Source organism: Suricata suricatta, chromosome 1 (assembly GCF_006229205.1).
Source record: "Suricata suricatta isolate VVHF042 chromosome 1, meerkat_22Aug2017_6uvM2_HiC, whole genome shotgun sequence".
Lineage (NCBI taxonomy): Eukaryota > Metazoa > Chordata > Mammalia > Carnivora > Herpestidae > Suricata > Suricata suricatta.
In genome coordinates, this window is record NC_043700.1 from 166,502,357 (window position 1) to 166,518,626 (window position 16,270).

General features: G+C 34.0%; 1 long non-coding RNA gene across 1 annotated transcript in view; it reads left to right on the plus strand.

Moving 5' to 3' along the window:
* Window positions 1-3,999, plus strand: part of LOC115285769 — a 63,437-nt gene extending 59,438 nt beyond the window's left edge. Inside the window, exon 5 of the long non-coding RNA XR_003905688.1 lies at window positions 3,957-3,999. This is a non-coding gene — a long non-coding RNA (uncharacterized LOC115285769). The remainder of the gene's footprint in view (window positions 1-3,956) is intronic.
* The last annotated feature ends 12,271 nt before the right edge of the window (window positions 4,000-16,270 follow it).

Consider the following 16,270-nt stretch of genomic DNA (forward strand, 5'->3'; position numbering starts at 1 on the left):
CTTCTCTATGAAAGGCATCCATTGATTAACTGATATTTATTTATTTATTTATTTATTTATTCAACAATGTTTATTCAACACTTCTTATATGAAAGGCTATGTTCTTGGTCTGGATTGAGTTATTGAATAAATCAAAATACCTCCACTAGATTTTGCATTCTAGAGAAGATAATTCAGTTTATTCTCCACACACTCTACGTAAGACATGAAGGCTTAGAATAGTTTGATACATTTAAAGCTGAAGGTCTATTGCATTCTTTGTACACTTATTTGAAATGTTACCCTCAGACATCTATTGTTAGCTGGTGCTCCTGGAGTTTGAATATCACCTTCATTCACATACCTCCCTCAGAATTTTTATTTTACAAAATTATTCTTAGCTCTTTCTCCTTTTGAAGAATGATAATTTATCAACATAATATGAACATAATTAGCTAGTTTATTTATCTATATCTATGTATCATCTAGCTATATCTATCTGGCTACAAATATATAGAGATATCCTTTCCAGTGTTGGTATAACATAGATATGAACTATTTAATTTAGCCATTAGATATATACTATATGCATGCACATATGTTTTCCATATTCATGTAAGAATCAGTTTTCATCTCAACATTACTGTAAAAGGATATGAGTGCAGACTTAAATATGCAAACTATAAGTTATATTTTTCAGACTGTAAAAGAATTTACACTTAAGATAAGCAACTTAAGTCATTTTACTCAAGTTTGCTGAAGGTTCTCCCCAACCCCTTTTTATGCTCATTATCTTTTCCTTTTTTTAAAAATCAAATAATGCGCATCCTAACCTTCATATATAAAAATGGAAAAGTTCAAATAAAAATGCACAGTTTATTTTTAAGAAGTAATTGATAAGTTGCTTTTAAAATACCATCTCTCATGTCATTATTTCTGTTAATTTCAGTTGGCTCTCTTACTATTAAAGTTTTGAACTCTATTTCTATGAAGGAAATAGAACATTTTGTTTAATTTTTTATAATATACTTAAGTTAAGGAAGCAGCAAGTAGACTGATAGCATCATTAGAATCACAGGGCAGGAAAAACATCTACGTATTTTTTTTTTAACTCCATAGTTTCTAGTACAGTATTTGACTAGATGAAGAATTTTAAGGTTACTTTCTGGAAAATCAGGTCTTATTTTTATTTTGCTTTGTGTCATGTGTATGCTTATCTAATATAAGAACTGGAAACCAGAAGAAATAGTGATAAACTAGGTTCAAATGAATAAATGTCTGTAATACCAGGCCAAAAATCAATATTTGGGAGGTGATTTAAGAAATGATTAGCTCCAGACAAAGAAAGGGAAACCAAAGAAACTTTCTCTTTAACACTAATATTAAAAAAGGTTTATACACACACACACACACACACACACATATATATATATATATATATATATATATATATATATATATATATATATATATATTACATGGGCATTTCCTTTAAATCCAACAGGAGATCTTATTGAATTAAGATTGTAGAGAAACATAATATAATTAGAGAGTGCATCTATATACAAAGTTGTCATTCAGTGCAACTCATTTCAGTGCAGAATTATTTCTTCAGCATTTTATCTATTTATATTATTTTAGAAATACCTTGTAAATAGATTTATTTTGAAAATAATGCTACAAAATGTGAAAATATATTCTGCTTTGATAAAAGAATTTATTAAAACTTAGAGAAAAAAAGACATATCAAATGGTTTAGATGGGCACATATTTTCATCATTGTCTAATGCCTAAAAAAATCACATTTACTTTAATATTCCTACAAACATACCACTTTGAGCTTAAAAGGAGTTTTATAATTCTTTTCATCATCATACTATAGTTAGAAATATCTAATTTGTCAAAGATCTACCAATCATTAAATTTTAATACTGGAATCAAAGTGTCTTTATGTAAGATATGTGTATAATTAGAAGAAAATATTGTACTTGGAGGGATGTTGGTTAATGATGCCCTTGTATTTGGCAATCTTGGCTGTCCACCATTTTCACAAACAACTATTCAATACATTTATTCTGTTCTAAGAAAAGAATCAAAAGACAGATTTATACCAACCCATTTCCATAGGTTACTTTATATATATATATATATATATATATATATATATATACACACACACACATACATACACATATGTATATATATACACACACACATACATACACATATGTATATATATACACACACACATACATATATGTATATAGGTATACTGTATGTTACAGATATAATTTGAGACTATACTAAAATACATAGAAAGCAAATGGTAGTAGTATTATTTAGGGTAAAAACAGTATCCAACACCCATCAATTCTTTGCAAGATAATTAACTTGTATGCTGTTTGTAGGATAATTATTTATTGTAAACAAAAAAAGGCATAGTATTCTCTTAATATTATAAAATAGAGAAAAGTATAAACTAAGACATTAATATTTACTCATAATCTTTACACTGAAATTTATTAAAAAATGTAATTTTGGGGCTTCATCTTTCTAATTTTTCTATTCTCATAATATAGGTTATAGAAAAGATATATTTCATAATGTTAACTTAAATTATTTAAAATTATTAAATTTTATCACATTCAAATATTAACATCACCTAAATTGGTAGAATTTTCCATATTTTCCTATTTTTTTTTAAAGATATAAGAGGATCCATACAAAATAAAGCCCTTTGTTCTGGTCATCATCCCATTTTCTTTCCTTCCAACCCAACATTTAGCAGCATCCTAAATTTAACATATATATATATAATATTGTTTTTGTATATTTAGCATACATGCAAATGTAAAAATGTACTGTATTGTCTTTTAAAATTTCCCTTAATGCTATCAGCTGAATATATGTGTTTGTACTTTTCCCTTTTCAGAAAATTCATATTTTTAAATATCAATCTAGGTTTTCATTATTTTTCAGTGCTATATAGAACACACACACACACACACACACACACACACACACACACACATACACCTCCCCACACACAACTAACCCTATCCCCATTCTTCTACTAGTGTAAATCTAAGACATTTCCATTTCTCCGTTATAAACATGTCACACCAAAATTTTGCATGTGTGAAATTTTTCCTTCAGATTTCATGCCTATCATAGAATTCCTACTCCTAGGTTACATGTGACTTTGATTGTGTTGATTATTGCCAAAGACCTTTCCAAAGTGTTCAATTGACATCTCACCAGCAAAAATGCTGGTATCTCAATTTCCATTACCTACTATCATGCTCATACACTACAAATAATGCTTAAAAGTATTTTGTGCGATAATTTTAAATTTGCAAAGGTATTTCATTTTCTCTTAATTTGTATACTTGAGGTTATTAGTAGGGCAAAATATCATTTCACATTTTTATTGGCCATTTGAGTCACTTTTTTGTGAATTGACTGCACATAATTTTTCCCACTTTTTTTCCATTGTGTTGTCTTTTGTTAATGGATCTTAGACATTGTTTACATATTATTGATCCCAAAATCTTTCAAATGTTTTCTTTCATTTTGTTTTTTTCAACTTTCTTTATGTATCTTTTGTCATAATGAAATATTAATATTAGCTATTTTATTAATCTGTTTTATTTTTTGAATTGTATTACTGAAGAAATTCTTTCTGTGAATAACAAAAATATACCTCTCTTTTATAACAATGTTAAACCTGTAATTCATTTTTCTATTTTTAATGTATTAGAAAATAATTGTATATACTCTGAGGTCAAGAACCAATTTCAAATTTTTCCTTTTGCATGTCATTAATTTGTTTCCAGAAGAATTTATCACACAGTCATGGTTTTCCTGACTGATTTATAAGGCAAACTCCTGTTACAAATATTCCCATACATAGGATCTTTTTCTTCCATATTTATAACAATTCATGCTGTTTTAATCAGTATTGCTGAATTATCCAGGGTTTGATCAAGACAACAGAAGCCATGCCAGCGAGTTCAATGCAGTGAATTTAATATGTAAGTTATCCAGAAAGTAAACAGTGGCCAACATACGGAGAATCCAAGTAGAAAATGTGTGGAACCTAAGTGATGGCATGTTGGCATAGAGACTGTCACCACACTAAGGACTTTCAGCTTCGGTGGGTGAACATTGTGGATGAAGATCATGGATATCATATCATATCATGTTCATATGACTTTCTACTACAGATGAAAAGCATCCCAGATATCCCTGTGGCAAATCACATATTCCCACCTCTGGAAAGGCTTACTTAATGTATGGTAGAGATCTTTGCAGTTGTTTGAACTTTAGTCCCATTAATATGGATAGCTAATGCTAATGGACCTGGGAAGATGCAACACAGAAATTTTATTTCTCCAGTACATTGATAAATAGTATAGAACTTGAACAGGGAGCCCAAGAAGAAATTTTATACAATATCTCTTATAGGTAGCAACATTATTAATTGTATAACCTTATTTGTTGAGTGAATACTAATTTAATGGTCTAAATTCTACAGTGTGTGTGTTGAAAAATTAGTTTTTAATGTAATTTTAAAATGTTCACATTTTGTTGAATTTTCAATTGGTTTTTTTTTTTTCATAACAGGTTAGGGTTGTGAAAGACAGCAGCCAAGTGCTTCAAAAGTGACCTAACTGCCTCTGTGATGATCCATTATCCCGAGAGAAAAGCCACCATTAAAACTGTATAGCTTCTATTGTTTGTAATTATTCATTTTGACAGCAAACTAAGTGTCATTCTGTTTCTCTTTCAGTTTACCAGGACACGTGCATCAAGGGTGAGACTGTAATTTAAAACAGAAAGCATATTTTTGTTGATTTGGGGAAAGAGTAACCAATTGCTTACATATTATGCTGTGGACCTACACAAATTTCCTTTTTATCCTTCTATAATGCCATGTTGCCCAGGAAAAGGTTGAAATATATCTAACATTAATTTAGGAATATGTATACACTAGTGTCCTAGTACAGTTCATCTTTACTATTCAAATTTCCCTTCTCTGTTCAAGATTAATTTTGCACAAATCGGCATACTGCTCTTTTCATTATTACCATGACATTCAGTTTTGCCAATGAGTTCTTAGATGGATGGAGTAAGTTATCTATGCTAATTAATGATAGTAAAATGCTCTTAAATGTTAAATCATGTTCTCGGTGTATTTAAGACAAAAGCCTTTCCAAGGTGCTCTTGAGGAGGTTTTTTTCTCCTCCAGCTATCACCTCTGTTCCCCTAAATTAATGTATCTGGCATTTCTGTATCAGAATGCTAATTTATTGAGTGAGCAAGAAGAAAACTATGGCAAATAAGGTCTCTTCTGCTCATTCTTGGGAAAATGTCAAGATTCAGGAGACAAATCTTCCTGTCCTCTCATTCATCTTTTCTCTCAACCTCTCTTTTTTCTTCATTCCTTCTTCTCTTCTTCTTTTTTCTCCATATTTGTCTTCAGTCAGTAAATTTATGCATTTAAAAAGTGTGCTGATAGATCATTTATCTGTTCCATAGGAACAAATCCCCAAAGTTTAATGGCTAAAAGATCAACTATTTATTTACCTTGTAATCCCACAGATTGGCACTGGTCTGGACTCAGCTGAGTGGTTCTTCTAATCTGGGTCAGACTCAGTTGGGATTACTCATGTTTCTGTAGTCAGTTGGCAGGCTGGCAGGAGGCTGTCTGGTCTCAGGTGACGTCACGTACATTTCTGGCCATTGTCTGGCTGTCAGCCTGGAGGATGGAAATTATTGAGCCACTTCTTTCTCATCATTCAACATGTGAGCCCAGGCTAAGTTCACATAGAGGTTTCAGGGTTCGCTGAGCCGTGGGAGGAAACCAATCCCAACGTGCAAGCTGTTTAAAGGTCTCTTTTTGTTCAAGTTTTATTATTGACCATTAGCCAAAGCAAGTCATCTGGTAAAGTGTTTAATTAAAAACCATTGATGCAAAATCTTCCACAAGAACCTAAATGGTTGCCAGAAACAAAATTCATACAATAGTGGGTAGCACAATTCTGGCACACTAGGCCGACTGAGTAGCTTCAGAGAATAGAGGGATTGCCAGCTTTAAAAACGCCTGCTGTGTCTGTGGACTTTGCCCCCTAATCTTATTTAACAGAAGGAACAGAGGTAGGATGTGTTAGTTTGCTCACTATGCCAGTGAAGAAACAAGTTGATATTCTCTTGGTCATTATTACAGATAGGGCAATTAGCAGAGACAGGATCTTTGCAGAAGTATGCCTTATGCCAAAAATTTGCTTTCTTTTCTTTGTAGCATGCTGCCACAAGTAATAAGATCCTTTCAAATAACACAGAATATTCAAAATTCACTGAAGTTATAGACGGATCATCCAACAAACTCAATGCCAGCTCTGCCTAAAGGAAACAGCTCACCTCCTGCATGGTTCTCAATGGTTAGCAACAGTCTTTAACTCTCAGGAGCTGCCTCAGGGATAGGATAAATTAAACAAAGTAAAAATTAAAACTGAAATCATTGCTGAAAACTTCCTAAGTACATGGGCTGAAGGCTATACTTATTGCTATTCTAAGATCATTGACTTCGGAATTTTTCCTCTTAGAAATCTTGGTTGGATATTCAAGCCCTAAAGCCACCTGGGAAGATGTGCTTTTTTCACTTCTACTTGTATAAACGTCTGTCTCTCTGTTAATATTTCTCAGATCTTCCTGCTTATTTGACTAATGTTTTAGCTTTAGGCTTGCTAGCAGCGTTGTTCTTTTAAAATCTCTGCTGATCAATCTAGTTCTTTGCAGATGCCATGGTTCAAAGTAAATACCTCCAGCTGCCTCGCCTCTTTTCTGACCATCCGTAGCCACAAGTGTGCCAAACAAGGAGTAAATGAACTCTGAAAGATTCAGCAGCTGTTTTTTGATTTTTGATCCAGAAATCTTTCAAATACTCCTCCTGCTTCTATGGGGATATTAATAATATTATGAAAAAATACGTTTATTTAACTAGAAAAATAACTGTTAAAAAAAAAGACAGAAGAAAACCAACAAAAAAAGGAAAAAAACTAATCCTTTTACTTCTTAGTTTTAAACTTTGGAAGAATTCATGGTAGCCATTGCCTACCTGTTAATATGTGTTAGATACTGTGCTAAATATGGTACTATCTATAAGTAAGACCATAACTGCCCTTAAAGAATTAATATTTTAGTGAGAACAGATTTATAAAATAAATGCAGTATTGCATGGAAAGGAAAACATGAAAAATGTACACGAGGCAGACTTGGGAAAACAAGGAAGTAATTAACATTTTAGTTTATTTAGAGAATTAAATAAAGAAGAGTAATTTCTTTTTTTTTACATTTATTTATTTTTGAGAGACACAGAGAGACAGAGTGTGAACAAGGGAGGGACAGAGAGAGAAAGAGACACAGAATCCGAAGCAGGCTCCAGGCTCTGAGCTAGCAGTCAGCACAGTCGAACACATGATGTGAGATCTGAAGTCAGATGCTCAACCGACTGAGCCACTCAGGCATCCCAAAGAAGAGTAATTTCTGATCTTATTCAAACAACAACGTAGCTCAATTGGAAAAAATAAGAATGAGGAGGTATATCCAAGTATATATGAAATCAGAGGAAAAATTAGCATGAATTCAAGATATTATATACAGCATTATGTATTTCATAAAGACAAAAGTTAAATAACTTTCAAAGTTCTATCCCTATTCCTTCCTGACCATGCATTCAAGTTTAACAATTGATGAGTTGTAAGTATTTTTAAAACTCACTAAATTTGTATTTGTTCAGAGGCTATTACATCTACACTGTGTGTGTATATATGTGTGCTTATACACATACATAATACATACTTATGTATATGATGTGTCTATATACATATTTACATATAATATATGCATATATCTATATAATTATACATATAATATAGACAGTTAATTTTTATATGTAAATGTATATACACACCTAAAATATATGCATACATATTTACATCTAGTGATTATATAAGAACACGAGTCTGAACCTAACAGACACCATGACTGGCTTTGTTTCCCCCTCTAAGCTAAAAGGTCTAAGGTCAGTCTCTTCGGAACCATTTGGCCATTTGGCCATTTGGCAGTCATACATTCCCCGGGGGTATCTAATCAGGAAAGCCCAGCTACCTCACCCCACCTTCCTAAGGGTGAGGCCTGCAGATGGGAACTTTAGATAAGCCCCTGTTACCTAGTGTTAAAGTTAACCCCATAGTCACCAAACAAGACCCTGAACTCGCTCTGTAATTGGTTAATTTCAAAGATACCCTCAATGTTGTAATTGGGTCCCGCCAAAAGTAACAAACGCTCTGAACAGTGTGGATGGTTAGAGCGGCTGCCAATACTGTTGTACCATTATGATTGGGTCCCTGTACCTGTGTCACAATCTCCTGTAACTCCCCCTTCCCAAACTCCTAAAAGTCCTACCCGCCTTTGTTCGGGGCTCGCTCACTCTCAGCACGGATCCACCACGCCTGTAAAGTCTGTGAGCCCGAGTCTAGGCCCCGGCGAGCCTAAACCCGTAATAAAGCCCTTTGCTTTTGCATGCGTGCTTCGGCCTCCCTGGCGGTCTCTGGTTTCTGGGGGCGATAAAGAAATCCAATTACAATTTTACTTTATTATTTAAAATAAATATAAGGTTCTCACACTATTGGTGAAAACTTTAAGTCCAAATGACAGAAAAATAGACCCTGATAAAGTCCTTTTTAGTGTCTTTGACTTATTCCAACTCATTTTCTGTCAGTAGGAGGAGGATTTATCAACTTGTAACTTGTAGTATCACAAGCATCATAAGCAGATTGTTAAACTTTCCACTTTTAATAGTTATATATAGACCAAAAACTGTAAAGAACTGGAGCTGAAAAAAGTTCTCAGTGGCATAACAGTCAGATCACAGCAAAAACTTGTGTGGGTGTAAATTTAAGTAGACTCATGTCACAAAACCAAAAGTTGGGGTATTCATTTGAAACTCTGGGTTCTTTCCACGACAAATGGACCAATGGCAGTGTCAATTAACTTGATCTTAGGTTACATTAGTTCCAGGAAAAAATACTGACATTTCTTTTTCCAGATAATAGTATAATACATTAAAATATTATTTAAGAAAAGAAAAGGTAAAACTATTCTTCTCATACAAATATAAAAAAATATGTGTTAAATATAATGTTTAAAAATCAGATAATAAGGTTTCCAGGAATATGTTGATGCTAATTTAAAAGACAATTCATTATGGTAGAAACTCAAGAAAACATTACTTCAATAAAACATACACATCATCACCATTCTCTCTCCGTAAGTTAACTTTGATCTCTGCTGAGTTCTGAAATAGACAAAACCAGTGAAATGTACAGAATTCTACAGAATAAGACACTCCTTAAGGGTATACTAGACAATGTACACATTTCATAGAAACAACTCCCATTGATCTTTTTGCCTATTTTATTCTTTTATATTTTTGAAATATGCTTCAATAGGGGTACCTGAGTGGCTTAGTTGGTTGAGTGTCTGACCCTTGATTTCAGCTCAAGTCATGATCCCAGGGTCATCAAAATCGAGCTCTGTATCAGGCTCTGAACTGAACGTTGAGCCTGCTTACGACTCTTTCTCTCCTCTCCTACTGCACCTCTTTCCCACTCATGTGTTCTCTCTCTCTAAAGTAAAAAATAAAATAAGCTTTCATATTTTTGAGACAGTTATATTTAAACTTTTACTAAATGACAATGATATTTTTTTTCTTTCAATAGGACAAAATAACTTGTATTACTCTTCCAGTTTCCCCCACCCCCAAAGACTAAGGGAAATCTCAGGGTTTATTTATTTTCTTGATTAAAATAAACGTCAAAAAACATCTAACAAGAAACATAATCTATAGATACTACACATCACAAAAGGTACAGTATATATTTAAGTACCAAAGTACTTAAGTACTTAAGTACTTAAGTATTAAGTACATGAATCTGATGTATTTGCTGATAGTTTAAAGAGATCTACACATATCTCAAAGGGATCACATTTTTTTCTCCATTATTATACGCAAATAAGAATAGAATGTAGAGCAAGTATAGTTTTAACAAATTTGCATACATTTAACAATCCCTTCTCCTGTTATAACTAAATACATCATTGATGCAAGAAAAACAAATCTACTATGTGTAAGAAATTCAGTCACTTCAAATCTGAAACTTACCTTCTGATAAGGTGGTATGGGTAAGGTGGTAATCATTTTCCAGATCAAATCATCACATTATACACCCTAAATGTATACAATGTTACATGTCAATTTTAACTCAAAAAATGGGGAGAAAATGCCAATTCTATAAAGTAGTAACAACTTGAGTATGAAAAACAATAGATCTGCTACAGCTGGTACAACGTATGTATTAATAGCTATCATCTCTCTCTATCTATCTATCCATTACACTTCTAATCCTTATAATTGGTGACTCTGGCTTTCTTATTACTGCTTAGCAAGTATCTCTTTCTTCCATCCTTTCTTTATTTGCTTCCTTCCTATTTCCTTCCTTCCTTCCTTTTCTCTCATTAAGAAAAAATTTTTAAATAATTTGTTTCAATTTTTTTAATGTTTATTTTTGAAAGAGAGAGCATGAGTGAGGGTGGGATAGAGAGAGAGGGAGTCACAAAATCTGAAGCAGTCTCTAGGCTCTGAGCTGTCAGCGTAGAGCCCCACATGGGGCTTGAACTCATGAGCTATTCATGACTTGAGCTAAAGTTGGATGTTCAACCAACTGAGCCACCCAGGTGCCCTCCAAAAATTCTTTTAAAATCTTTATGTACCACTTATAGTGGCTTCACAGCAATTTTTTCACTCTTATGCCTGGACTTTCCTGTATTTCCCTCAGTATATTTTTAGGCATTTGTACCCTCTTCTCATGACTTCTCATAGCTATTAGTCAATATTCAATTCAAATATATTTTGCTCAGGGAGAATTTTTCTTGGAATTTTTCAGCAGTGATGAGCCTATTAAATGGTCCTATATTATGTCAAGTTGATTCTTTGACAATTTGCCTCCCATCTGTAATTTTTCTAATGTTTATTAACATATTTATTTAGAGAGAAAGAAAGAGAGAAAGTGAATGAGGGGAAGGGTAGAGAGAGGGGGGGGAGAGAGAATCCCAAGTAGGCTTCACAGTCAATCCCACAAACCATGAGGTCATAACCTAAGCCAAAATCAAGAGTTAAATGCTTAACCAATTGAGCCACCCCAGTGCTCCACATTTATTTTTTAAAATTTAATATGCATAATATAAAATAAAAGTATGTGGATTAAAATGACTAAGGTGATGTAGCTTGCTTTTACTATTCATGTTCACCTCCACACAAAATCAACATATATATGCTTTCTTTAACTCCATAATCTATAATATAGTTATGTATTTTGTTGTTGGAACACCATTTAGTGCTTATACACTGTTCTTTTAAAACTTTGACTAGGCCATTCAAGTAGTTTTCTCTGAAATTGCAAAGCAACACACCTGCTTACATCTTTGGGGCCAAAAATTTATTCAAATGATACACTTGTCCACATGAGAACATTTGAAAATCTAATCTTTAATTGCCATGGCAGTATGGATTGAGTGCTGCTACTCAGAAGGAAGGGTAGATAGTAAAAAGCATATTATGATTCTTGAGATTTTTTTATTGTATTCTGATATTATGATAATTGCTTAATTTAATTCTAAGGATTCTGAAGAAGATACTCAAGATGTATGTGTTTTAAAACTTGGTTTGCCTAGAATGTCTCTTCAACAAATGATTTTGGGAAAAGTGGACAGCAACATGCACAAAAATGAAACTCACCACTTTTTTACACCATACACAAAAATAAATTCAAAATGGATGAAAGCCTAAATTTGTGACCTAAAACCATAAAAATCTTGGGAAAGTACACAGACAATAATTTCTCTGACATCAGTCATAGCCACTTCTTTCTAGATATGTCTCCAAAGGCAAGGGAAGCAAAAGCAAAAGTAAACTATTGATACTTCATCAAAATGAAAAGCTTCTGCACAGTGAAGAAAACAACCAACTAACTAAAAGGAAACCTATAGTGTGGGAGAAGATATTCACAAATGACATAACTGATAAAGGTTCAGTATCCAAATTATATAAAGAACTTGTAAAACTCAACACCCAAAAAATGAATAATTCAATTAAAAAGTGGGCAGATGACACAGACATTTTTTCTGAAGAAGACATACAGATGACCAACAGATACATGAAAAGATGCTCAACATCACTGATCAAAAGGGAAATACAAATCAAAACTACAATGAGATATCATGTCATACTTTTCAGAATGTCTAATATCACCAATGCAAGAAACATTGGCTAGAATACTGAGAAAGGGGTGATGTGCCTGGGTGGCTCAATCGATTAAGCGTCCAACTTGGGCTCAGGTCATGATCTCACAATTTGTGGGTTTGAGCCCCATGTCTGGCCCTGTGCTGACAGCCCAGGTCCCAGAGCCTGTCTTCAGATTCCATGTCTCCCTCTCTCTCTGACCCTCCACTGCTCACATTCTCTCTCTCTCTCTCTCTCTCTGTCTGTCTGTCTCTCTCTGTCTCTGTTTCTCTCTCTCTCTCTCTCTCAAAAATAAATAAAAACATGAAAAAAAGAATATTGATAAGGGGGAAATCTCTTGTATTTTTGGTGAGAATGCAAACTGGTGCAGCCTCTATAGAAAACAGTATGGAGGTTCCTCAAAAAGTTAAAATCAGAACTACCCTATGATTCAACAATCTCAGTACTGGGCATTTACTGAAAAAATACAAAACACTAATTTGAAGTGATACATGCATCTTGACACAGAAACAGCCTTACTTCCATTTGACTGATGAATGCATAAAGAAGGGGTAGTATATGTATACAATGGAACATTACACAGCCATAAGAAAGAATGAACTCAAAATTTGGGACAACATGGAAGGAGCTAAAAAGTATTATGCTATGTGAAATAAACCAGTCAGAGAAACACAAATATCATGTAGAATTTAAGAAATAAAATGGGCAAATGCCAGCTACAACAGATCCAGGGTTCCCTGAAGAATGGACGGTGTCATCAAAAGAGAGAGAGAGCCTCAGGTTTTTTCTGATTACCAGGCAGGCATCTCTGCACTGACTTGACACTCAGCTTTATTGATGGTTAAGTGTATGGGGCACAGCACAGACGTGGCATTTGCCTAAGACAGTGATTTCTGATGATAAATTTCTTTGGTATGTAAAAATTTCCCAGAACATAGATTTGTAAAAGACTCATGCATAACCTTTATCAATAGTGATTGATATAGGTGATATAGATGCTTATCATCGGGGAAGGAAGGTATGTTTAGCATTCAAATACAGGACAATGTTTTTAGCATAGCAAAGGTAAAAGTTAGTTCTTCGTGAACAGGGGTCAATAGCCTGTTTGCTTAAGAGGAAGTATAAGAAAAACAGGATTCTCAGGAAACAAAATATTTGTTCCCATATCACAAAAGAAGAAGTTCCTACAATAAATTGGTTCACAAGATGCAGTCAGCATTTTAGGGCCAGACTAAGGGGACACTTCACTCCTGATACCAATCAACAAGGTGCCTGGGAAGGTCGGTGCTTAAGCAAAAACCATTGAGTGGGGGTGGATATCAGTCATCATCTGACAGCAGGAGGACTTGTAAACCTGCCTTAACCTCACAAGGAATATTCTCAACTTAGTGAGTTCAGAATGGCTCCCAACAGGCAAACAGATAAAAAAAGAGATAGAGGCAAACCAGGAAACAGATCCTTCTTCACTAGAGAGAACAAACATGGTTACCAGAAGGGAGTTTTGTAGGGAAATGGGTTAAATAGGTGATGGGAATTAAGGAGTGCACTTGCTGTGATGAGCACTGGGTGTTGTGTCAAAGTGTTGAAATACTCTATTGTCAACCTGAAACTGATACTGCACTGTATCTTAACTAACTGGAATTGAAATCAAAACTTAAAAATAACTTTTCCTTTTCCTGAATTATCATTGTCTCCTACAAGTTCATTTTACTGCTACTGTTTTGGTCTTAGCTTTTTATGTTGGATATGTTCCTTATGTATGAAGTGAACGTATGCTGTTACTTATTTTTAATTGCAGAACACACAAAAATGCTAGTTAGAATTTGTATAAGGTTGGGGAGATTTGTAAGCTGGTTAATTTCAATATAGTGGCTCAGTTGCTGTATGCGTTTTGGTGGGAAACTACAACTATCAGAAATACTAGGTTTTTGTGCTTCTAAATTTCTCAAAAAGGAATAATCTGATTTGCAGCCTGCTAGACATAAACACTGAACTCAAACTTCAGTGGGGGAAAAAAGGTGAATATATATTGTGTATTACTTAAATTTATTATTCTGATTTGTGTAGCTCAGCCCTCCCCTAAATGATATGACTTCAGCCTCCAGGTGGCCTTGGATGCTTCCTTTATGGTTAAGCCTAAGTACTTCCCGTCTTTCCTTGCTTAAGGGAGATTTCTTCTCCCTGAGTATCTGGCGTGGTAAAGATGACCTTAAGAGCCAATTTCTAATTGATGCATTTTAATGAGAAATGTCACATGAGCAAAGGTATATTTTGCCTCTCCGGAGGTAGTGTGAAGGATGGACAGGATGAAGATAACCTTGAGAGAGGGAATGTTAGCAAATGATTGCCATGGCCCAGTTGGCAAGCATTAACAGTCTGCAATTAAGGTAAGAGGCAATGAGAATTAACATAATTTCTTTCCACTCTCCTTCAAATGGATATTGAAGTAATTGGGTCCTTGTAAGAGCCAGTTGCTTTTTGCTATATATATTACAATGGACATTTCTAACTAGATTTCTAATATATACAGTAAAATATTTTGTTGTGAGAATGTTGGGACAACAGACAACTAAACTTTAAATTCCTCTCTGCTATATAAAACTTTCATTGCATTTGTTCTCCACAACAATCATTCACCCTCTGGATATATCCACTAAAATAGATAGTTTGACATCATGCACATTGCATCTTTGACAACGTAGTCAACTGCAAAAGAGTATTCAATTCCAAATAAGCCCAAAGTACTTTGGGAAAAAAATTATCACAAATTTATTCTGTAATTTATATTATACATATTCATTGGGATATATGACATTTTAGCAAAGCTTCAGCTAGGGATTTCAAACAAATTTGTATTCATGAATACAAGTGTAAACATTAAACATGGCGTCTAATAGTTATAATTCTTTAGTAAAGAAGTAAAACTATAAAGCAATAACATGAGATTTTAAAATTCTTTTTTTAATTATTTAATATAAACTAAAACCTTAACTCTTTCCAGTTCAGTAAGATGAATAAAAATCTATTAAACACCATAGGTAATTTTTAGTAGAAAATACTAAATTCATGGACAATTATAGCACATGTTGTTAATGCTCTCTAATCTCAATAAAATTACATTTCATGCTTCATAGAAAAATGTAGTCACTACAGATATAAAGAAAAGACGATTTATCCCCTTAGAAAGCAAGACGGGCAACCTAGGTATCATAGTAGATATGTTTATCTTTGTGTAAGACCTTCAAAGGTCAGAAATTTCATTGCTAAGGGCAAAGAATCACTTATTATGAATAGTAGATATTCCCAGTAAACAGCTACTAAATGTAATTTTTCACAAAAACAAGTTTTCAGTATTACTGGTGTGCCCGGGTGACTCAGCTGGTTTGGCATCTGCCTTTGTCTTAGGTCATGATCTCATGTTCTGTGAGTTCAAGCCGCACTTCTGGCTGACAGCTCAGAGCCTGGAGCCTGCTTGGGATTCTATGTCTCCCTCTCCCTCTGCCCCTCCCTGGTTTGCACTCGTTCTCTCTCAAGATAATAAATAAACATTTTAAAAAGTATTATTTATGCCTCTGAACACCTTTTTTGTTTTCTTTTTTTACTTTTCTTTAATTTTTTTTTCTCCTGCTTGTGGCTAGGTAGAACTCTGGGTACCTCTATTTACTGAAAGATATAAATTTATGGGGCACCTGGGTGATTGTTGGTTAAACGTCCTGCTGATCTCCACTCAGGTCATGATCTCAGCGTCGTGAAACTGAGATCCACTTTTGGAGCTTTATAGGGTGAATCTGCTTAAAAGTCTCTGTCTCCCTTGGGGTGCCTGGGTGGCTCAGTTATTGAACGTGCAACTCTTGATTTCAGCAGGTCATGTGAAATCAGGGCTGGTGGGTTCAATTCCAGCATCCGACTCTGCTCTGACAGTGCAGA